A 24475-nucleotide genomic window follows, 5' to 3' on the forward strand; every position below is an offset into this window, starting at 1 on the left:
AGATTAGCGGTTACTGTGTCCACAAATGTCGTTCCCGTAAATAACACTATAAAGAAATCATATGAGACTATATTAATCATTCTAGCAACATTTAGTTATCAAGGTTATTTATTCTTGACGGCCAAAGCGCTAACAACAACGAAGTGTTATATTTGTCTTGTATATTCTGAGAAATTAGACTGCGGTTTGGGGGAGGAGGGGAAACGTTATGTCTGCAATTAACTGCGTTGCGTCAAAATAGAAAATCATGACTAATACATTATACGTTGGCATTGACCATCACATAGTGCGTGCTCATGTCTTGCCGCTAATTGTGTATAGAGTTTCTTCTGCTGGATTCAAACATTGACGGAAAATTGTTATTATTACGATTTGTTAGTGAGGAACTCACAAATGAGTCATTATCGGTAGTTGCTTATTGGCAACAGCAAGGGGTCTCCCTATGAATCTGAGTGACAACAAGTTTTCCCAGATTTCCAGCGCTCGCTTTTTCTTTCAAAAATCGTTGCGTATCACTTTGAGTCTTCATAACATCCAAATTCGACGTTTCGGCCAACTATTCCTCTGGCCTTCGTCAGGTGGTAACCGCGACGGGATAGGAACTCAGAATTTACTGACTGCATTCTCAGCAATTACTGCCTTCCGTAGTTGTTGTCGTCTCACCACGTTTTTGGGCCAAGTAAGCTTCTGACTGGCTTTGGGTAGGATTGAAACCGCTATCTTCAGACAATTCTCACCTGGAACCGTAGATATTCAACGTTTCTATTAACTGCGCCACGGGCCCCGAAGGGGCGATCAAAGTTGAATTTTTTGGTTTTATAAATTCATGTTTATTTATTGTGATGAGACGACAACTATGGAAGGCAGTAATTGCAGTGGATGCAGTCAGGAGATTCAGAGTTTCTATCCCGTCGCGGTTACCACCTGACGAAGGCCAGAGCAATAGTTGGCCGAAACGTCGTGAAACAATAACTAAAAAAGATGAGGATAATAGTCCGCAATAAATAAATTAATAAATTATACTCATCTCAATAATGAATTCCAATTAAATAATATATCCAAATTCGAGTTGGCTTTTTGGCTAGTACCAAAGCTAGCTGCGTTTTATCTTTTAATCCTCGTAGATAACGACGGATGGCTCGTTATATGAATAGAAACTCTGCCCATTCGTTTGCTTCAGTTAGCACACATCATAATGTCTAACGTCTTCCTGGTAGAATGATATAAGCTTTCTCATCATTAATAGCTGTTTTAGCTGTCGACTTTATTATTTCTTTCCCATTTAGTTTTCATTCCCTCTTGTTCTCTCATAAAAAAGAAAGATGTAGTGTTTGAACTCAAAAGATGAATAAAAAAGTGAATGCTAGGAATGAGTCTCCAGAAAGCAAGTGATAAGAAATAGCGACAGCTAAGAGAGAATGTATCGAAACGACCTGAAAACGCATCGAAGCACAGAAATTAGGAACCCGTGATTTCTGGAAAATCTACAACAGTGTAGTAAATAATGGCCAATCAAGAATTTTCGCACTATCAAACAATCATGAGGTTGTTTGTACGGCAACTGAGAGAGCTAACATGCTTGCCAGTCGGTTTCCTCAAACTTCACATTGAGCCCAGAAAACCACCCCCTCCTTACTTTCCTTTGCGGACAGACGCCACACTAGATGATCTGAAAATCACCCCTGCTCAGGTGCATGATATCATAAAAAACCTAGGCACCCCAAAAGCATGTGGACCAGATCTTATTTCGGCTGTGATATAAAAAAAATGCTCTGCTAAGATTGCTCCAGTTGCATTGTTATTTAAGAGTTAATAAAAATTGCAAAACAAATAAATAAGTAAATAAATGAATAAATTATAACAAAACTTTTTTTATATCTACAAAAATTTTTAACAAAACATTTTCATATCTCGAATTCTAGTAGGAGCACCCAGCATTGCAGGTTGTAAAATACGCTTAAATATCTGTCGATGGGACAAAGGTTGAAGCTTAGATGACAGTTCAGGACCTATCAGATTGGCGACTTTCTTTTGAACCTTGTCTAGGAGTGAGAAACTAGTAGCAGATGCACCAGCCTAAATGGGACAACAATACTCCATACATGGGCGAATGGTGAACTTGTAGAGGTATAGGATACTTTCAGGCATAAGAAACTTTCTAGCACGGTAGACAGAGACCACCTTTTTTGCAGCAGCCTTGGCAATGCTCTCAATGTATCCGTTTTCCGATTCCTATTAATAGTTCCGAAACTAATAAATAGAAATAATTTTCTATTGTCAGAAAAGTAAATATAAGTAAACAGACGCGTAAATAATAAAAAAAAAAACGTAAATAAATAAATAAATAATCAGTGCTTCTACACTATTGGGACAAAATTTCAGAAATCGTAATACTGAACTTCACATGAAAATAATGGTATCTACGTATTCCTCGTATTTTTAAGATGATTATATAAAAAAAAATTACGAAAATCGATAAGGTAGAAAATTATTTATTAAAGAAAACAAAAAATAGAATTTGATGAAAACGATTGTAAGACCAAGACAGTTCAAAAGGGAGGTAATTTTCCGTTTCGATTTAAACAAGATGGCCGCAATTTTTCATATACTAACACGATTGAAGTTGTTTTTTTTATAATTCAATAATATTCAGGTATTTCGACTGCCTAATTTGGAAGCTACTATTGTAATTTATTAGAATTGACAACAAAAATCAGTTAAAAACCATTATTATTTTTTTATCTGAAAACTCCATTTATTGACTACAAAATTTCGTTCCAATAGTGTAGAAGCACTAAAAAATCAAATAAGTCCAAATTAGCTTGAATTCAAAATTCGATTTTAACAGACGTCATGAAAACACATGAATACGATGAAAGATATAATATATTTAAAATCTTTATTCGACTCGAAAAAGAAGTAATGTCGACCAATACACGAGCACAAGAAAAATGGCCGGGTAACGAATACATTGCGGCTATTTTTCTTGTGCTCGTATACCAGACGACATTACTTGTTTTTCGAGTTGAATAAACATCTTACATTAAATAAAAACACAAAACTTATCCAGTTAGGTAGAAGAGTAACTTATCTTGCTTTTGGTAACATTTATTTGTTATCTATTTGAATTGTTGACCATCTTTTCGAATCTCTGTGGATTGAAAACATATCCGTTTATATCTTATGTATTATTCATACAACTCTTCAGGTGTTAGGTGTAATTCTCACAACGTTTCGGCCGATGTAATCTCAGACCTTCTTGAGGCGTGTGTCTTCTTGAACTCAGGAATCTACACAACATTTCGAACCGAGCTTTATCATTCCAAGAGGATAGATTGCTCCTATTTGTTTGCCTCCCCACGAGGACAGAGTTAGACACCAGGTCGGTTTTTTGATGTGGGGGAAAATCTAGCTCCTCCCAAAAGGGGTACTCTAGATAGAAAAAAAAATTAAAATTGCCTCAGTCTAGAAGAATTTCTCCTCCACTGATTGAGGACAGAAAATGTGAAATGCAATACCAGAACAGACACTACACATTGCTCTTAGTCAAAAACTACAAGGATGGATTGTTTCTCGTTCTGTCAAACATCATTTTTAGTTAGTATCGCTTGTAGTGGAGGATCAACCTTCAGTCTCCACGAGACTGTCAATTAGAACTAGTTTCATATAATACTTTATCCGTTGCGACACGCGTCTATGGATTAGCATAAATTCCCGAGTTCGAGACAACGATTTCTGTACCTGAAGAAGGCCGAGTGTTTAATTGGTCGAAACGTAGTTAGAATAACATCCAATATTGTTACGGCTCGATTATGAATGGTGTTTGTTAAAAGTACTCTAAAATATGCCAAGGAATTTTTTCAACACGCTTTTTTTTTTTTTTTTTTGCAAACGAAAAACAAAAACAAAGAAGAAAAATCATTATAAGAAGTCAAGTAGACGGAACAGGCAGGTCAAGGCTGTCTCGTCGCGAAGTTTGTAGTTACAGATTTGATTAAATTAAATTGGTTAGGGTTTGGGAGATGGGGATGAGGTGAATTTGTGCCATTTTTTGCGTAAGAGTCACAACAGAAAAGAAAAATTAACTCTTGTTTGGTGGAAAATGACCACAAAAACAAAATATTAAAATATATCTATCCATGTACTTATAAAGCTAAATTTTTTGTTCTCGCTCTGACTTTAATATTAAAAGCCTACTTTTCTAATTTAAAAAAAAATATTAAAATGAACTTTTTTAATATAATTAGTTATGGATATGCGAGAGACTACATGAAGGTTAACTATAACTTTCGAAAAAAACATATTACTTAAAAAAAAAAACGAGCGTTAATTACTTTTAACATAAAAAAAAATTATATACAGGGTAATTGGGTCTGTAGCACACTTTCTATTTGGTTTTTAACCTACAAAAATTGTTGTTAAGGAGTCAAAACTAAAAATAAAACAGTTCGCCTGGACAGGAGTAATTGACTAAACATGTTTACATGCACAACTCTACATTTATATATTAAACAATGTTGTTTTTAACTATATATATATATATATATATATATATATATGCGTATGTGCATCGCTCAGAGGCTAAGGAATGCGCCTGGAAAGGTATATGTTTCGATTTCGAATCTAGTCAATGGCCTCTAAGTCATCTTTTTTCTTGTCGAAATCGCTGCGTACAATCGACTCTATAATAATAAATACAAAATCTACATAAATTGAAATATATATATATATATATATATATATATATATATATATATATATATATATATATACACTAGCATTTCAGCCCGGCGTTGCCCGGGTGTTTGGAGGTGTATGTTGAGCGAAAAAAAAGAAGGTCAATTTTTTAAACTTTGACCCCTATCATGGCCCCTTAACATTTATTGCTTTGGGCTCAAATCAAGTTATTAAGTTAGATCCATGTCCAAGGAACCTTTATCTAAAATTGTAAGTGTTTAGACCCAAAATTGTCGGAGGGGTTTGGTAGAGTTCTCAAAGGTCAAATCGTTGAAATTTTACCCCTTAACAGCCAAATTTCTGGCCAAAAACCGATCACGAAGATTTTCCCAAATCTCAGTATATTGTATGTCAGATTTCGAGTCTGTAGACTGAAAGTTGACAGAGTTATTGCGCAGAGAAATGCACACAGACACACACCCAGACACGTTCATATATATATATATATATATATATATATATATATATATATATATATATATATATATATCAGTATGCGTTTGTGTGCTTGTGTGTATTATATCACTTCTAATCTATTGAAATAAAACAATATTTTTCTAAAAGCTCAATATATATATATATATATAGAGAGAGAGAGAGAGAAAGAGAGAGAGAGAGAGAGAGGGGAGAGAGAGATAGATATATGGGAAAATATGCTTATTTAATGCTTATTCAATTATATTTCTCCCTTTATTTATATCATTTTGTTCATCTTCACATTTATTTATTTCAGCATTTTAAAATGTACAAAACTTGACAACATTAGGATAAATTTTAAAAATTTTACATTATTTTAATTGTATTTACCAACAAAGCGTACAAGATGGTAAGCGTTGATGTCCCTAATTTTCGAGAATGGTATCTTTTCTTAAGGCGTAAAAAAAAAAAAAAAATGGGTAATTATGTGCGATCTTATTTACTTGCCTCACCACGATCTAGAGTAAAGTCAGACACAAGGTCAGTTTCTACTGAGTAGAAAATTCAACTCACAAAAAGGGGAACGCTGGTTTAGGACAAAATTTCATTAACAATCCCACAGAGATTTCTCAGAATACAGAAAAGATAACGCGTATCAGAACAGATGCCACACTTTAAATTTTTCATGTGAAAAATTATATAAGATAGAATTCAAATTTAAAAGATAGAATTTTTTTTAAAAAAAGAATTTCATGGATAAGGACTGTTGCGTGTCTATAATAATAACAATAAGTGCACAGTTTGATGTCAGTATGGGAACTGTGCACACAATTATTTGTGAGATACGGAAAAATTGAGTGAAGTTTGTCCCAAGGATGTTCAGAGAAGATCAGAAAAAAGCTGTTGTCATGACAGCAAGATGGACATCAAAACAGTTCCTCACCCTCCCTATAGTCCAAACCTTGCTCCCTGTGACTTTTTGTTATTCCATAAGCCAAAGAAAACCTTAGAAGCAATTGAGGAAATGAAGTGTCTGTGACGAGGGTGATTGAGACGCTCATACATGAAGACTTCCATGTTGCCTATCAGAAGTTGTTGGAACGGTCCAACAAGTGCATCTCAGCCGAGGGAGATTACTTCGAAGGACACTAATATTTTCATATGTGTACTACCAATAAAAAGTCTGGAAACTTATTGAAGGCACCTTTTAAATGTTTCGTTCGAAGCGTGTTGTTATTTGCTTCGCACTAACCATTGTAAACAGAAAAAAACGAGACTCAATGGAATCGCTTTCTCTTTAAGCCGGCTACAGCACAAAGCAGTGGATTATGGAGCATTTTTGTACGGTTTGCAAGTCCTTCCCTCTTATTAGCCAGGATATGAGAGATCAACTGACTGCCACATGACGTATCATTAGGTGCCTTGGTTTATTGCGACGGTGTTAAAAGAGCAGAATCTATTATTTTAAATGTCTTTTTTGACCGTCGGGTCAGTCGAGATAAGACAAGTCACAATCGTGTTGAAAGCTAGAGATGTCCGGATACGAAATCTTATACCAATTCAAGGCCAACACAAATTTTACGACGAAGAAAATCTTAATAAATCTTAATATTTGTATAAAAGGAAGTTTATTTAAAATGTGGTTTCATTGTAAAAAGTTCCGGCCCAATTACGCTGGTTCTCTAAAGTAACTGCAGCAGAAACAGATATGCACATATGTAGTCAATAATGTTTGTATGCATAAACATACTAGAATTACGTTCTGTTTGTCATTGAGCACGTTTTGATAAACACTGGAGTTTCAATGGCTTTACATCTAGAAAACTACAACGATACAACCCCCTCTCTCTTTCTCTCTCCTTTCCATTCTTTCTCTCTCTCTCTCTCTCTCTCTCTCTCTATATATATATATATATATATATATATATATATATATATATATATATATATATAAACTGTACATTTTATTTTTTTTATGTACTAATGCAAAGTATCTGATGATTCGTTTGGTTTATGCCATTCAATGAAACACGTGTAAGACACAGCAAGTTAAACAATATGAATGTGAATTAAGTGTATATTCATGTGAGTTTGTAATGTTTAATAAAGCTACATATGCTCTGAAAGTGTAAATCCATTTTCATTGAGCTTAATAAACCATTGCAATTTTAAGCTAGCCTTATTAAGTATATACATTGTAAACGTATATTTGTTTTAAGTAAGCGCGCATATATGTGTATGTAGCCTCATAGGAGATGTCCTTTTCTCTTCCCTGCAACCTCTATCTCACAGAAGAGATGTTGCGAGCTTGTCCCTGATTTATCGTTATTTTCATGGCAAGTGCTCGACTGAGCTTCAATCTATGGTCCACCCTCCTCGCCAAACTTTCACAAGAAACACTCGTCTAGCTGAAAATACTATCAATAATTACCCTACTCTTTATCTGTGCCTAAACCTAAACGTAGATTCCATGAACAAAGCTTCTTTCTTAGAAGTGCACACCTATAGAATTGTCTTCCGCTTTCCTGCTTTCCAGCTGACTACAATATGGTTGTCTTCAAGTCTAACGTAAACAAGTTCTTGATGAGCCGTTCCCCTTAAGTTGACAAATTTACTGAATTTCCATTACTGACAATTACTATATTATTCAATTGACTACTCTACACTCTTAACCCTTATCCTCGAGTGGTCTCTGGCCTTGATAAATGGTTATACCTATGTAAAAAAAAGAAGCAATGTGTGTATGTATGTGTGTGTTTATAATGATAAAAACTGTAAAGTTACATGCGAGGGACCCGGGCTTCTTTTGTGTAGCTTAATTGCCATAAATATATGTTCATACTTTAATACTACGCTCTACGCATGTACTGAGTATTCCGGAAGTAAATACTGAAAACCAATACACAGTATATTACATTACCTTCTGATATTATACGTGTATACATGAAATTATAAAGATACTAGCAGGTCGCCCGGCGTTGCGCGGTCGTAAAATACGCATACATATTATATTTTAGTTAATGTAGAATTCTTATTTCTTATAGACAGAAATACCGTAGGTATTAAACGTAACAGTAATTTCCTTAAAAACTATAAGTAAAAAAAAAAGGAAAGAAACTGAGATATATGTATGCGAGTGTTATGTTTTTTTTTAAACAGTTCATTTCTAGTAAAAAAAAAAGTACTTGAGATGAAATCGAAATTAAACCCCAAAGACAAAGAGCCAGATACAATAACCATTAGACCAGCTTACCACGATCTTTAAAAAAGTGTTTTCAAACCTCATGAAACAGTTGACAGAACAGATAAAAATACGATGACCTTCAAGTACCAATTTTTCAATGTTGACTCATTAGCAGCCCCTTTTTCCAGATAAAAACCGATTAAAAGGTTTTCCACGTGTCTGAATACGCTGTATACAAAATTTCAAGTTTGTAGAGAAAAAAAATCGTTGATTATATAGGCTGAGAAGTGTCCTCACACACATACATTCTCACTTTTATACATATACAAGCAGGCCGGCCAGCATTGCCCGGTGGTAAAATACGCTTAAATATGATATTTTGAATAATGCAGATTTCGTATTTATTATTATATTATATTGGACCCAATATATAGTAATGATTTAAAAAGTTAAAAAGAAAAAGAAAAAAAAGTGCGCCATCATCGAGAATCGAAACCAAAACGTTTAGCTTACGATTTACTTATGATTTACTTTTTCCTTTGACGTTAATGCCTGAGCTATGAAGACATGTTTACTGCAGAGCTAAAAATTAAAACATGAACCAATAACTATTACGTTACGCATGCATATTCGTAATGCCCTCGTTCGACCATCACCTAGCTAATTCCATTTTTTAAAATTATTTTCGCACTTTTGTACCGGTTTTCCCCGGCGAAATACCAAATATAAAGTTTTGCATGGGTTTGAATACCCTATATATCAAGTTTCATGTCTGTAGACCAAAAAACTGACAGAGGAATTAAGTAGGCAAATTTTTTAAACAAATATATATACGCCTACATAAATATATTTAAAAAGGTTTGTTTTTACTATAAGCTTTTTACGCAAATATTACACGGGAAACATCGGCTGACCTACCAGTATATATATATATATATATATATATATATATATATATATATATATATATATATATAGTAATGCTACTGCTGGTTTTATGTTATTAAACTGGGCTAGTTATCGGGAGATTCAATAATACGAATGCGAATTAAACAACGGGAGGATCAAGGAATGAGATTTGGGATTAAATTTAAAATATAAACTAAAATGGGCACTTGGTGTTGCCCGGTATTAATGACGATCTCTGCGTCATTTTTCTCACCGCCCTGATTTCTATATTACCATTTTCATATGGTTCTTTTCTGTCTGTATTCAGGTCATTTATTAACTCACCGTTATCTTATTCTTAAACCGCTTCTACTATTCTCTTCTTGGCCCGTTCTTTTATTTTATTATTATTATTATTATTATTATTCTCTAACCCTCGCATCATCTAAAACATTCAAGATAAAAACAACCAAGCAAGATTCTAATAGTTATAGCATCATTTGTAAATTTACTCGCGTTTTGTCAGTATCTCGCGAATGCAATTAAAATGGTTGGTCGAGTGATTAGTTATGTTACTCCAATGCAAGCAAATGTTATTGCAATAATATTTAGAATTTAGTAAAACCAACTCGCAGTTATTAAGTGATCCATGAGCCTTTCGGTATTAAGACAAGTCTATGGGCGGACAATATCGATAGTTACCGGAAATAGCATTTATTATGAAAATCATACTTCCGTTATTCATTATAAAGAACTATAATAGCATAGAATCTTGTACGTTTCTCTAGCTCTCCCGATAACTAACCCAGTTTAATAACATAAAACCAGCAGTAGCTTTACCATATATATATATATATATATATATATATATATATATATATATATATATATATATATATATATTAATCTTTTTTAAAACTTTTTTCTCATTAACATTTTATTACGCTGTTCCTCAACTTCTGATGCCTTTTTTATGCTGCTGTTGTTGTTGTTGTTGTTGTTGTTATTGTTGTTGTTAGTGTTATTGTTGTTGCTATTGTTGTTATTGCTATTAGTGTTGTTGTTATTGTCGTTATTGTTGTTGTTATTGTTGTTATTGTTGTTATTGTTATTGTTGTTGCTGTCATTGTTGTTATCATTGTTGTTGTGATTGTTATTGTTGTGATTGTTGTTGCTACTGTTGTCATTGTTGTTGTCGTTGCTAATGCTGCCGTTGTTATTGCTGTCGTTGTTAGTGTTGTCATTGTTCTTGCTACTGTCGTTGTTATTGTTGTCATTGTTAGTGTTGTCATTGTTCTTGCTACTGTCGTTGTTATTGTTGTCATTGTTAGTGTTGTCATTTTTCTTGCTATTGTCGTTGTTATTGTTGTCATTGTTAGTGTTGTCATTGTTCTTGCTACTGTCGTTGTTATTGTTGTCATTGTTCTTGCTATTGTCGTTGTTATTGCTGCCGTTGTTATTGCTATAAGTGATTAATTTTTGAGTATTACGCTTAAAGTGTGTATTTGAAATATTAATGACTGCTGTATTAGTGTCGTGTAATATCAGGTAATATCATTATGTTGGCAAATAAACGTAATACAATCGAAAATTATTGAAAATTTCTATTATTGTCATTATTCTTTTATATACTAACTCGTGTCCACGGTGTTTCCTACGAACCGCATTGATATAGCCTTTAAGCAACATTCACACTCCAATATCTTTCTAGTTAGAATTCGTTCTAGAAAGATACCGGGTACTTACGGGACGAACCACGTGAACATTGCTAACATTTTTATCTGTTTCTGTGAAACGGACTGGATTCGAATTTAGCGAACGCGAGTTGTTACTGCGTGTCGTTAGCAACTTAGACACCGTCGCATAACCCACAGCGATCGTACTTTATGCTTGTCTGATCTGCATGAGGTCTTACTCGTTGTTACTAGCTATTTGCTACACGCATAACTTGCATGTTTTACTCTTATATATATATATAAAATACCATGAACAAGAAGTAAGAGAAAGATTTAGAAAAAATAAATAAAAAGAAATTACGGGTGAATATGTATAGAAGCAACATTACGTCCTTACTTGCCGCATACACAGGCAAAGATAACCAGAGGACGACGGATTCTGATGTTGACTCTTGAATTCTCAGTGGAAACGTGTTAGTTGAATACCCCTTACACTACGACGTTGCCAATGCTAAAACTATGGGGCAGAAGATTTGGACATCCTTGCAAAGTTTTTTTGCAAAGTTGAGATATAGGTAAAATATTTTTGCTTGTTTTCTTTTCCTTATAAGGGAAATGGTTTCTATAATGTTTTGTTGTTAAAGTGTTTTTTTATTCAATAAGTCTGACGAAAGGCTGTTTTTTGTGAAAAATTTCAAACGACATAATGTTTGAATTTGTCCGAATAGTCTTGAAACAATTGTAACTAACGATGAAATACACTATTTGTTGCTATCAAACCATTCCTTGATGTCTTGGTTTTTGTTAAAACAATATATATATATATATATATATATATATATATATATATATATATATATATATATATATATATATATATATATATATATAAGCTTCCTTAAGTCATGACAGACTAGGGATATCCACTATAAGGGTGCCTGAGCGTGAAATTTTTGTGGCAAGAGTTGCGCAACCCCAACCACACATCTCCTGAGTCGACATTATTAAATACCAATGGCAAGTGGAGGTTCAGGACAAACAGAAACAATGCCGAGATAAGCGGAAAGCACATATAGCGTTTAGAATTCCCAAATAGTCACCCATCTGGTACTAGCTAGGCTCAACGTCGCTTAACTTCGGTGATCTGATGAGAACCAGTGTGTCAACGTGATTATGCTGTGTATATATGTTGCATAGGGGTAGATATTAAGGAGAATGACGGGGACATATATAACAATGGCGAAGGAGCGATGACATTTATACAGTTCTGGGGTTCTTATACCATATATTAGCGAGGAGAGAGGGTGATAGATGCACAGTTCTTATATTTCTTATAATACATATAGAGAGGAGGAGAGATACATATAGAGAGGAGGAGGAGAGATACATATAGAGAGGAGGAGAGATACATATTCTTCGAAGAGTTACACAATGTTAATAATAAGATGTTTAACACATTACCTTTTGGGGGTTTTGAATGATGACACATGACAACAATTTTACAAAAACACAAAGGTCCTGGATATGACCTTAAACTATATCCGATGGTGAGGCCCCAGCTTGCGGGCCTTGGGGAGTGTGGAGCCACCCTTTAATTGCCATTGCTCCCAGATTGGTAGTACCTGTTAGGGTCCCAACTATGGGTTAAATAGAATCCGACTAAAAAAAATATATATACTCCATTAAAAATCGTTCCTCCAAATAACTAGATTCGGCGTTAAATAACCTGAAAAAGGTTGATATGCCGTAAAACAAAAACAACCAACCAACCAACAAAAATACAAAGATGATACTTTATTCATTGGCCCGGTCGAATGCTGATGACGCCAGGAATTCAAATTTGGGATCTACATGGTTTACTGTTCTTTCCTTCGCTTCCAAAGGACTCTGACTCCACCTTTCTCTCTCTCCCCCTCTCTCTCTCTATTTCTGACTGACTAGCCGACTCAACTGTTCTGCCTCAACTGCCCTGATCTGACTAACTCTAGCTCCTATATTGAGAATCCCGCTTTTGTTATGACATCAGAAGTGTGTTTCCAAAACGTGACCAATTCACGTGGCTACGCACACGTTTTTCCTAACACACTTTTGACAACAAAGAATTCTCAACTAACCTATTTTTTTAATGTATTTTTAATTTGTATTGTTCATTCTTTTTAGCTGACATTTTTAATATTCAGTTTTATAAAAGAATGAACATTCAATTCGTTTTCCAATATAAACAATATCTAACTATTTATAATAGAATTTAACAATAGACCTTTTTAATATTCCGATTTCTAACATTCTATTTCTTAACCTTGCTTACAAGGTTCGAGTCTTGGTTTATCCTAATCTCATTTTCACTTATCTAATGTTCTTCTTATTTACATGGAAAGGGACAACCTTTTTCCTGTAACATATATATATATATATATATATATATGGCTGAAAATGCGAAGCTCGTTGTTTGTTTGTTTACGAACAGGCGATTTGAGCACTATAAAAGTGGTGGCGGGTGTCTATTCAAATAGACATTCCGACGAGTTATTTACGGGCGTCAATTCCATGGTCGAGTGGGAGAACCGCCGACTATCAACAGAACGGATCAATCCTTGAGAGAGATGCTAGTCTAGCGGCACTGATGAGTTGTGATACAACGAAACAGGACTGTATGTCGATGACTAAAAATATATATATATATATATATATACATATATATATATGACTGTCGTATTCAATCAAACGTGCTTGAATAATGACTTGCTGCCAAAATTGTGTGTGTGTGTGTGTGTGTGTGTGTGTGTGTGTGTGTGTGTGTGTGTGTGTGTGTGCCTTGACTTCATTTATTTAAATGCACTTTTTATATTCAAGGGCTATACTCCTATTGTTACTGCTTGGACTAATGTTCAGGAGATATAGATAAACATTTTTATGGAAAACCTTCCAGACAAAGCATGAAGTCACTTAATATGTAAAAGCAAAAACAAACAAACAAACAAACACCACATCAAGTTAAAAGTAACTAACCTACGATAACTATGGATAGATTTCAACCCAGAAAACAGCGTTTATGGAGTATAAGGACTAAAAGCGAAAGTAAACCCACGGCCACTTTCCTACTCTCCATTTTAGGTTAGTGGTGCCATGACAACCAGATTTTCGTAAATACATGTGCGCAGGATAAATATACGCAATCACGAGCAGAAACCGAAAAGTTATGTGTCGGCAAAAATTGAACTAGTCGCTGCCAAGTGGTTTGAAATAAATGGTAGTTCATCACCACAAAACGGTTGTTGCTTTGATTTACTGTTTTCTTTAAAGACATGTGCCCGGCTGATGATTCATAAATAATGCCTGGAGATGAGAGTGGGAAATGCTCGCCAACCTACGCCACGGCACTGGGGGGAGAAGGAACCAATTACCATTGCCAGCTAAAAGAAATGCAATAAAAGCCAATACGCAGAGTATTTTGACATGTTCTTTTTATTAAAGTGTTATTTCAACTCAGCTAACGCGAACTGTTCCAGCGACATTGCAAAGAACTCGTGTCTGGTGTAATCATTGTTATGGGATGCGGCATTGATCTTATTTGAAGTCTTAACATTTTTCGTTAAATTGTGCTTTCCTTCACCCCCTCGGTCTTCTGCCGCATGTCATTTTATTGCTCTGGCTTAATGTAACGCTGTAACGTTTGTTAACCGTGTTGTTACATTTTTAACGGGCCCAACACGTTGTAAACTCCGTCGTAAAGAAACAAACTCGACTCACCTCTTTTTTAAGAAACAAAACTTTATACCTCATATTTATAACGACGTATTTAAAAAAAAAAATATTTTAACAGTTCGTTTCTCCTTCTCCGCGTATGACTTTTCATCCTTGCCGTGAATTCACTAACGTGTCTCGAACATGTGCTGCTCTCGTCACGGTTCGAACATCTGCTTGCTTCGCCGAACATCTGTCTCCTTTTGTATCTGCCGTGACGCCACTTCGCGCAGCCGGCTTGGCCATTTGCATATATGTTTATACGGCTGCTGTAGCATCACCCAGCGTCATCGGCTCTGTTACATTAATATGATGATGGTGATGGTGTGGTTGTGGTGGTGGTCATCTAAACTCTTTTTGAAAGGATGAAGGAGTAAATTCCGAATCATTCGCTTTGCTCTTGGGGATATTAGTGGCGGCTAGTCAGGGATTGTATGTTTAGCCAAATCGTTGTAAATTGCCAATACGTAACAATACGTCTTTTATACATAAGAGAATACATGAGAGAGAGAGAGAGAGAGAGAGAGAGAGAGAGAGAGAGAGAGAGAGAGAGAGAGAGAGAGAGAATGAGAGAGAGAGAGAGGGGGGAGCAAAAGAGAATAAGAGAGCGAGAAAACGAGAGTAAGAGAACGAGATAGAGATAGAGAGAAAAGATGAGGAAGAGAATAGAAGGAAAAAAAAGGAAGGGGAAAGAAACAAAGATATATATATATAACATTTTCACTTTCCGATTGGTGTATAAAACATTACACACCTGTGTATTTCGTCGTCGCCGTCGTCGTCGTCGTTGTGAACCCAGGTTATTTTGATTGGCTGATAAACCCACTCGTACGCTGTTGTTTATTGAACAATCCATTAAAAGAAAGGGACAATCACCTGAGACACAAGAGAACACAAAAGAATGAGACAGACATATAGATTTTTTTTACAAAAGAGTCACCACTTATCAAAGCCTGGAAGCTACTCGAGGATAAGGGTTAATGAGTATACAGTAGTCAATGGGACAATATCGTGGTAATCGTTAGCAGTGGAAATTTGGTAAATTGGATTACTTAAGAGGACGGCTCATTAAGAAATTGTTTATGTTGGACTTGAAGATAACGATATTGTAGTTAGTTGGAAAGAAAGAAAACGGAAGAGAGTTCCATAGACGTGCGATTCTAAGAAAGAAGCTTTGTTCATGGAATCTACGTTTAGGTTTAGGAACAGATAAAGAGTGGGAGAAATTATTGATAGTGGTTGCAGCTAGACGAGTGTTTTTCGTGAAAGTCAGGATGGGGGGCATAGATTGGAGCTCAGACAAGCACTTGCCATGAAAATAACGATAAAGCAAAGACAGGCTCGCAGCGTCTCTTTTGTGAGAAAGAAGTTGCAGGGAAGAGAAGGCACCCACGCTAGGCTACGAAATCTATTTCAAATTCTGTCAAGGAAGGATAAGTCCTTTTTAGCAGCTCCTGCCTAGATGTGGCAGCAGTATTCCATCTTTGGATGTACTTGGCTCTTTCTTATACATGTAGAGAATTGCATCTGATTGGGTAGATGGATAGATAGATGAATACTTCGTCTCACTACACCCAGCCACTCTGAGAAACAGTACCTGGACAAGTTTCTTCTACTTGAAATTAGATCAATTAGACAGATAGGAAATCCGCGATCAGAAACCACGTTGTTTAATCCAGTTCTGCTGGGGTCACTTCTGACCTTTAAAGTGTCACATAAAACCCTTCTTTCTGTGACACAATGACATAGCTCCGATTTGGGGGGGGGGGCTGGGAGCTTCTAAATCTAATCAACCTTGTGCCTAACTTGTTCTGTACTTATGATGAAGTGTAATCGTGTCATGCAAGTGCTTTGTGATTTTGAAAATGTTAGAACCTATCAACTAGGTTTGACTGACAAGTGTTTATGAACTTTTGGCAGGGTCAAAATCATTCGAGAAAGGTCAGGCTTGCATGCGGATAGCTGAATTTGCAAAAACACAAAACATTGCATTAAAACGCATTTGTCTGTCTGTCGGTCTCTCTCTCTCTCTCTCTCTCTCTCTCTCTCTCTCTCTTTCAATGAAGAGAGAATTGAATATGATTGTATCGTTTTTAACCAGTTGAGTCTTACATTTCGTACGCGACAGAGGAGATAGCAGTTTTGTTCGCACGCATATGTCGACAACTAAATATGCCTCCCCCCATTGTTAATGTTATATAAATTATATTTTTATAAAAAATTGCATTTGTTCGCTATTTTTGTACACGCGTTCAATTGCAACATGCGGTTCCTGTCATTTAATGTCGACGATGGAAATACTGCCTGTAACGACGCAATGAAAACTCAAGAAGCGACCCATGTCAGCCGGTTATAGCCGGCGACATATCCACCCGTTGATGCTTCCATGCGCCTAACGTTTGATATCTCAACCAAGTAACTCTCCCCGGAAACGATAGTGTCACACACACACGGCCATTGTTACGTAACTGAAATTGTTTGTAAGAGACTCTTTCAATGACTATTTAAAAGAGATTACATTTTAACACGTGCGTCTCGTTTCGCTTCTAACACAAAAAGGTAATAAAAAGACTGCTGAATACTCATGATTGAAAATTCATAGACAAGTCGACCATGGATTTAAAGTTTATATCTATTAAATCTGATTAGATTACCGAAAGGATTTGGAATTCTATTAACGATTACGTGGATGGAATTTAATAGGTTACCCTGTATAAGCGCAGATTTTTCGGTGCAACTTTACTATAGTGTGTCTTAGAAAAAGTGCATTTCAGAGACAAAACATTATTACATACGTACATTCCATGCCGAAATTAGTACAAATTCCAAAACTTTCGAAAAATGGTCCCGTAGAAAAATAATTATAAGTAAAAACAGAATTTCTCAAAGTTGCAATTTCATTGTAAATTAACCCTTAATTAACGCTTAAAATAAGGAGGAGATAACTGCTTTCAAGTCGGTCATCTTTCTTAATCTTATTAATAATACACGCTTTTTTTTACCGAAAATTAGCTCATGACACGTAAGTACGTAATAATGTTTTCCCCTGAAATACCTTTGTTCGAAAATACACGATTGGATTGAACGACACACTATAGTAAAGTTGCACTGATTTTTCAATATAAGTATCAATAAATAATTATACCATTTAAAAGAAGCTTAAAATAAACTAATGATAATTTTAAAAAACATTTTTCAGCAAACAAAAATAATGAAAACGCTTGACTAAAATCGTGTTTACATTACCGACGCCTTAAAACAACGTTCCTATATAGTAATCATTTTAAAGACGTAAAAATATCCGTGTTTAAAAAGTCTAGTAAAAATGTAATGAAATTTTCGATGCTTATTCATTTTTAAATTCATTTATTCATTTATTTAAAAAGCAGTTTTTGTTAAAAAAAATTTTAAGATGCCACTCCCCATATTTACGAAAATGAAACAAAATAAATTTAGGTGGAACAAAATTCTAAACAAAATTGTCTATATACAAACAACTAATTCTTATTTAATTTACCTTAGGGTTGTACATAAAAAATGGATTTAATTAATTGATTAATTTATTAAACTTTTAGGTGAAAGTACGTAATATTTAAGAAAGTCCACCACCTATACATGTCAAGAATGGCTTTCTAAATTATTTGCTTTACAATTAGCCACAGCCACTTTACATTGTCTCCCGGTAGCTATTTTCTGTTCACTTCTTTTTTGGTCCCCCGACAAACTTGTCTGTTCGTCCGTTCACACTTTTCTCAATAACTACGCCTTGGAATTTTTTAAAAATTTTGCACAAACATTGAACATGATATGAGTAAAAATGTAACCGAGCGGATTTTCAGAGAAAACTCGGGTTGCCCCCCCCTAAGGGTGCCTTTCGGATAAAAGTGGCTAAAATTGACACTTATTAAAAAAAGAAATTGATGCCTTGGATTTTTATAAAACTTTTGGAAAAGTTGTAACTAATTGATATCTATATAATTTTGTTTGTCTATACTTCCCGATAACTCTTGGGTGTGCCCCAGGGGCTCTTTTAGGGCTAATAAAACACTCCATTTTTGGGACTATTTTACCATATTTGTCCAAAATTGTCTGTGTATGTCTATTTAGCAGTTTTGCATGGTACTGAACTCAAGTTTAAATATGTAAAGGTCTTGGGGACTTGTGGGGCTAAATAGGAGAGGGGGCAAATGATTGACTTAGTCATTTTTTTTTCGCATGATGTAGAACTCAAATGCACACATGTTAAGGCCTAAAACTGCACAGTTTGTTCATTTTCACCAGGATTTGACATCCCCTGGGGACTTTTAGGACTAAATGGGTGGGGTGTAAATGCTGAACTTAGTCATTTTTGTATGCTTCGTTCATGTGTGCACTCATGGAGGACCATGCATGCTTCACTTGTTTTCTTTAGTTTACTGACCGTATTAAAATAACGTTTTTATTTAGAAAAATTATTATTGATGCATAGAGAATAAAAGTGTTCGCTGCCATCTTTGTTGAAATACGTATTTGAGAAAGGCATTTTGAGCGGAATAAATGTAGTAATTTGCATACGGAAAAATTTGTACTAGTAGTTTCACGAAGCAGAGTGTAAGAAATGCTGCATGTGTTTATTGTAAAAGATTTTCTAGGCAGTGTTCGTTTGTTTTCCTATTGGAACTGTAGAGATGGGAGAAAAGGAAAGATTACTTTATTATATAGATACCTTTTTTCAAAAAAGTGATTTAAAAAAACATATTAAACATAGACGTGGGGGCTTTAATAACTATTCTCTGCTTTCACGTAACAATTTAATAAATAAATTATAGATTTGGGAAACTGAAAGATCAAAATTATATTACGGACGAAGTTTAATATCAGGAACGGAATCTGACACTGTTTGCTACGAACTTTGAGTCGGACGTTCTTCTGGTTTGCTGATTTCTTGCAGATTTTCTGTAGAGAATCATTCGCAATTTTTAAGTCTCTAATTTCTCAAGACACAATCCAATTACCTCAGAGATATAATCCGGGTGGACTTTATTTAGGTACATTTATATATATATGAAACCTTTCTCCGTATTTTGATTAATTTCTTTTTTGCATTCATGGCAGGAGCTATCGCTAGAAAATACTTATGTTAATAAGTGAATTAAAAAAAAGACACGAAACGTAATATCTTGTAGTTTCCTCGCATCTGCATCATTCTGCTACACTTCAAAATTTATGGTTATAACAGCAAAGAGCAAAGAAGTTTTTTTTTGTGTTGTTTTTGCTTTTGTCACCTTCAACTGAAAACTTTCAAAATGAAAAAAATAAAATAAAAATGGGAAATTATTCACATAGGAAAGGCGGCTAGATAAAGTATAAGGTTGACTCCAAAAATGCCACTAATAATAATAATAATAATAATAATAATAATAATAATAATAATAATAATTCTGATTTCGTTTATCAACTTCTCCATGGAAAGGAATGGAATTCATTTCCAGAGGATTTCCCTAAATTCCCAGCTCCAAACCAGGAGCTTCAAAGATCAACGGTTTTTCTAAGGAATGTTGGTGGTACCTACAATAGCAGAAGTCTGAAGGCCGCCTAAAACATTGGGGGTTCGTAGTTTTTTTCAATTGTCCTTCCGAACGACTTGATAATAATAATAATAATAATAATAATAATAATAATAATAATAATAATAATAACAATACTATTAATGATAATAACAATAATATTAATAATAATATTATTATTATTAATAATAATAATAATAATAATAACAATACTATTAATGATAATAACAATAATATTAATAATAATATTATTATTATTAATAATAATAACAGTAATAATAATAATAATAATAATAATAATAATAATAACAATAATAATAACAATAATAACGATAATAATAACAATAATAACGATAATAATAACAATAATAATGATAATAATAATAATAATAATAGCTTAGAAAAGAGTTTTATTTTACTCTCAAAGGAGAAAATAAACCGATGGAAAGATGGCAAGATGGCTCCCTTAGATCAAACCAGTGTTACATGTGGCCATGATATCGTCACTATGTTGCAAATGCACTAGACTCAGTTTGTTTACTTTGACTCTGTTTATACGAAAGGGTAAAGTTAAATGACACTGTACTCAATACTCTAGACACAACGCGTGTGTAATTAATACAGGGATATTTACTGAGAACAAATTGATCAATACGCTAGATAGACCAGTATAGTATTGGTTAATGGCATAGGCTTAATCTATGGTGGCGCATTACCTTAAATACAACAGATGTGTGTAAATTCCAATCAGATAACCGAAGTTAAGCAACGCGGAGCCTGGCCAGTACCAGATGGGTGACCATTTGGGACTTCCAGGTGCTGTATGTGCTCACCGTTTATCTCAGCATTGTTTCCAGTCGTCCTGGATTTCTCCTTGCCACTGGACTCAAGCAATGCCGATTTAGCAAAGGTGTGATTGGGGGATTACACAACTCTTGCTACACAATAACACGCCAGCTGCCTCTACAGGGGGTATCCATTGTCTTTCGAGACTGAACGGAAACAATGTGTGCATTGAATGTTACCTAAGAGCAGTAATTTCAAAACTTACCGCTGAAATGGATTTCTCGGATTTTTTTAAAAAAATGCACTAACAAGTAATGGTAGAAAAAAGAGATACAAGTTTTTGTATGAATAAGTAACAAGCAATTTTAACCTCTTCTGTTTTGTTTTTATGGTCCCAAGCAACGCCAGGTAGCCCTGCTAGTAAGCTTTAAAGCACGCCAGAATCGGTATCTTTTAATATAGTGAGGAGTGGCCTTTTCTGTTCTATGCAACCCCTTTGCCCTAGGAAAAAACATTGCCACTTTTTCTCTACACTATCGTTATTTTCATGTGTAATACTTGCTTTTTCCAAAATTCGTTTTACATGGACAGAAAAAGAAACTAAAGACGACTGAGAGTTTCTAATGTTTATTTTTGGCGAGAAATAATTAACACCCAAAGGTAGACTAATACTTTCGTAATTAATTAACTGTCTTGTTAAGCATGAATAGGTTTGCACAGCAAACAGAAATCTTAGCGATGGTTTTCGCTCTTAGCAATCATCAAAGTTTTCCTTTCAGCGATTACAACATGATTGGTCGATCTCTCTCGCGCATGTCCGTAGAGAGACTGATTTGGAAATTCTCGTTTCTCTAAAACCCTGGCATCCATGTTGCTGATGTCTCTTTGTTTGGCTCTTTGACCTCTTTAACTTTACATAGTACCTTTTCTTGTCTCTTTCGTGGGAACTCGTTTATTTCCCAAAACTTCGTGTCACTTCCATTTTGTACTTTGTTTGACTCTCGTCAAGATTAACACTAGCTGATGTATTCGCTATCCGACATAGGGTTATCCATTGTATAACACATGGAAGTTCTTTCTACAATTGCTCTAAATAATTTCTTTCTTTCTTTGCGTACAAAAAAAAAAAAAAACGCAATTTTCATGAACAGTTTCTTTTCAAGAACTTCCTACTCAACTTCAATGTAAACAAATATGTGTGATCTGTTCCCATAAATAGTCAAATATCTGTTCATCTCAATCATCGCTCATCATTTAGCTGACTATTTCTTTAAATCTTAGGCCCTGGATATGACCTTAAACTATATCCGATGGTAAGGCCCCAGTTTGCGGGATTTGGGAAGTGTGGAGCCACCTTTTAATTGCCATTGCTCACAGGTCCACTCTAATTCGGAGTGGTAATACCTGTTAGGGTCCCAACTATGGGTTCTCGTATATTCTATTAAAACATTTTTCTTCAAAATCACTGGATTCGGCATTAAATAACCTGAAAAGGATTGATATGCCGTAAAACGAAAACAACCAACCAACCTAAAATCTTATCCTTATTAGTATATAAAAAAGCAGTGTTCCTATTTATAATGCCTACCCACAGGACAGAGTTAGACACCAGGGTCGTTTTTTTAAGGTGGAGAAAAGGAACAAAAATAAAAATTGTCTCAGTCGTGAAGGATTTCTCCTCCACTGATAGAGAACAAGAAATTGAAGTGCAGCATCTGAAGAACAGATACTACACTTTGAGGCATTTATTTGCTCCCCCACTGAGCAAATTAGGCACAAGGCCGATTTTTAAAGTGAGGAGTGAAGGAGAAATGGGGACCAACTCCCCGGGGAGTAGAGGAGTAGGGGAGCTGGATAGTGACAATTGGTATGAAGGGTTGCCCCTACATTGACCAAGGTCTTATCTGTGGCGTCGCCCCCACATAGGGTCTTTGCTTGCAGTATCTGCCGGAACAGATGGTATTTATTTGCTCCCCCACCGAGCAAATTAGGCACAAGGCCGATTTTTAATGTGAGGAGTGAAGGGATGGGGAAGGGGAAAAGGGGACCAGCTCCCGAGAGGTGGGAAATGGGAGCTGGTTAAAGGTCAGGCATGTGGGGTTGCCCCCACATCTGGTCTTTGCTAGTCATAGCTAGTCATAGCTTGCAGCATCTGCCGGAACAGATGGTATTTATTTGCTCCCCCACCGAGCAAATTAGGCACAAGGCCGATTTTTAATGTGAGGAGTGAAGGGAGGGGGAAGGGAAAAAGGGGACCAGCTCCCGAGAGTTGGGAAATGGGAACTGGTTAAAGGTCAGGCATGTGGGGTTGCCCCCACATCTGGTCTTTGCTAGTCATAGCTAGTCATAGCTTGCAGCATCTGCCGGAACAGATGGTATTTATTTGCTCCCCCACCGAGCAAATTAGGCACAAGGCCGATTTTTAATGTGAGGAGTGAAGGGAGGGGGAAGGGAAAAAGGGGACCAGCTCCCGAGAGGTGGGAAATGGGAACTGGTTAAAGGTCAGGCATGTGGGGTTGCCCCCACATCTGGTCTTTGCTAGTCATAGCTAGTCATAGCTTTCAGTATCTGCCGGAACAGATGGTATTTATTTGCTCCCCCACCGAGCAAATTAGGCACAAGGCCGATTTTTAATGTGAGGAGTGAAGGGAGGGAGAAGGGGAAAAGGGGACCAGCTCCCGAGAGGTTGGAAATGGGAGCTGGTTAAAGGTCAGGCATGTGGGGTTGCCCCCACATCTGGTCTTTGCTAGTCATAGCTAGTCATAGCTTGCAGTATCTGCCGGAACAGATGGTATTTATTTGCTCCCCCACTGAGCAAATTAGGCACAAGGCCGTTTTTAATGTGAGGTAAAAACCAGCTCCCCTAAAAGTAGGCAAAAAGGGGGCACTCTGGTTACCAAAAATAATAATTGTCCCAGTATAGAGGGTTTCCCCTCCATTGACTGGTACAAATTATCTTAAGTGCAGCATCTGCCGGAACAGATGGTATTTATTTGCTCCCCCACTGAGCAAATTAGGCACAAGGCCGTTTTTAATGTGAGGTAAAAACCAGCTCCCCTAAAAGTAGGCAAAAAGGGGGCACTCTGGTTACCAAAAATAATAATTGTCCCAGTATAGAGGGTTTCCCCTCCATTGACTAGTACAAATTATCTTAAGTGCAGCATCTGCGGAACAGATACTACACTTTGATCTTGACCAAAAGGCTAATGAATTAATATTGCAAAATGTAGAATGTTTTTTTTATACAATTTTTACCTCAAACAAGATATTACAAAATATAGAATGTAAGTTTAATACTTTCTCCTTCGTCTCCTCATCTCTATCTCTCTTTCTTTCTTTCTTTCTCTCACCTTCTTTCTCTTTTTCTTTCTCCCCCCTCTCTCTCTGTAAGAGGTAAAATAATAAAGTCGTTGCTGCTACAGGGAAATAATCACTTGAGACACCAAAATTTCTTGTAGTATAATCGAGGATTAATTAGTGTCCTACACATGGATTAT

Source organism: Euprymna scolopes, chromosome 7 (assembly GCF_053919585.1).
Source record: "Euprymna scolopes isolate OS-2025 chromosome 7, ASM5391958v1, whole genome shotgun sequence".
Lineage (NCBI taxonomy): Eukaryota > Metazoa > Mollusca > Cephalopoda > Sepiida > Sepiolidae > Euprymna > Euprymna scolopes.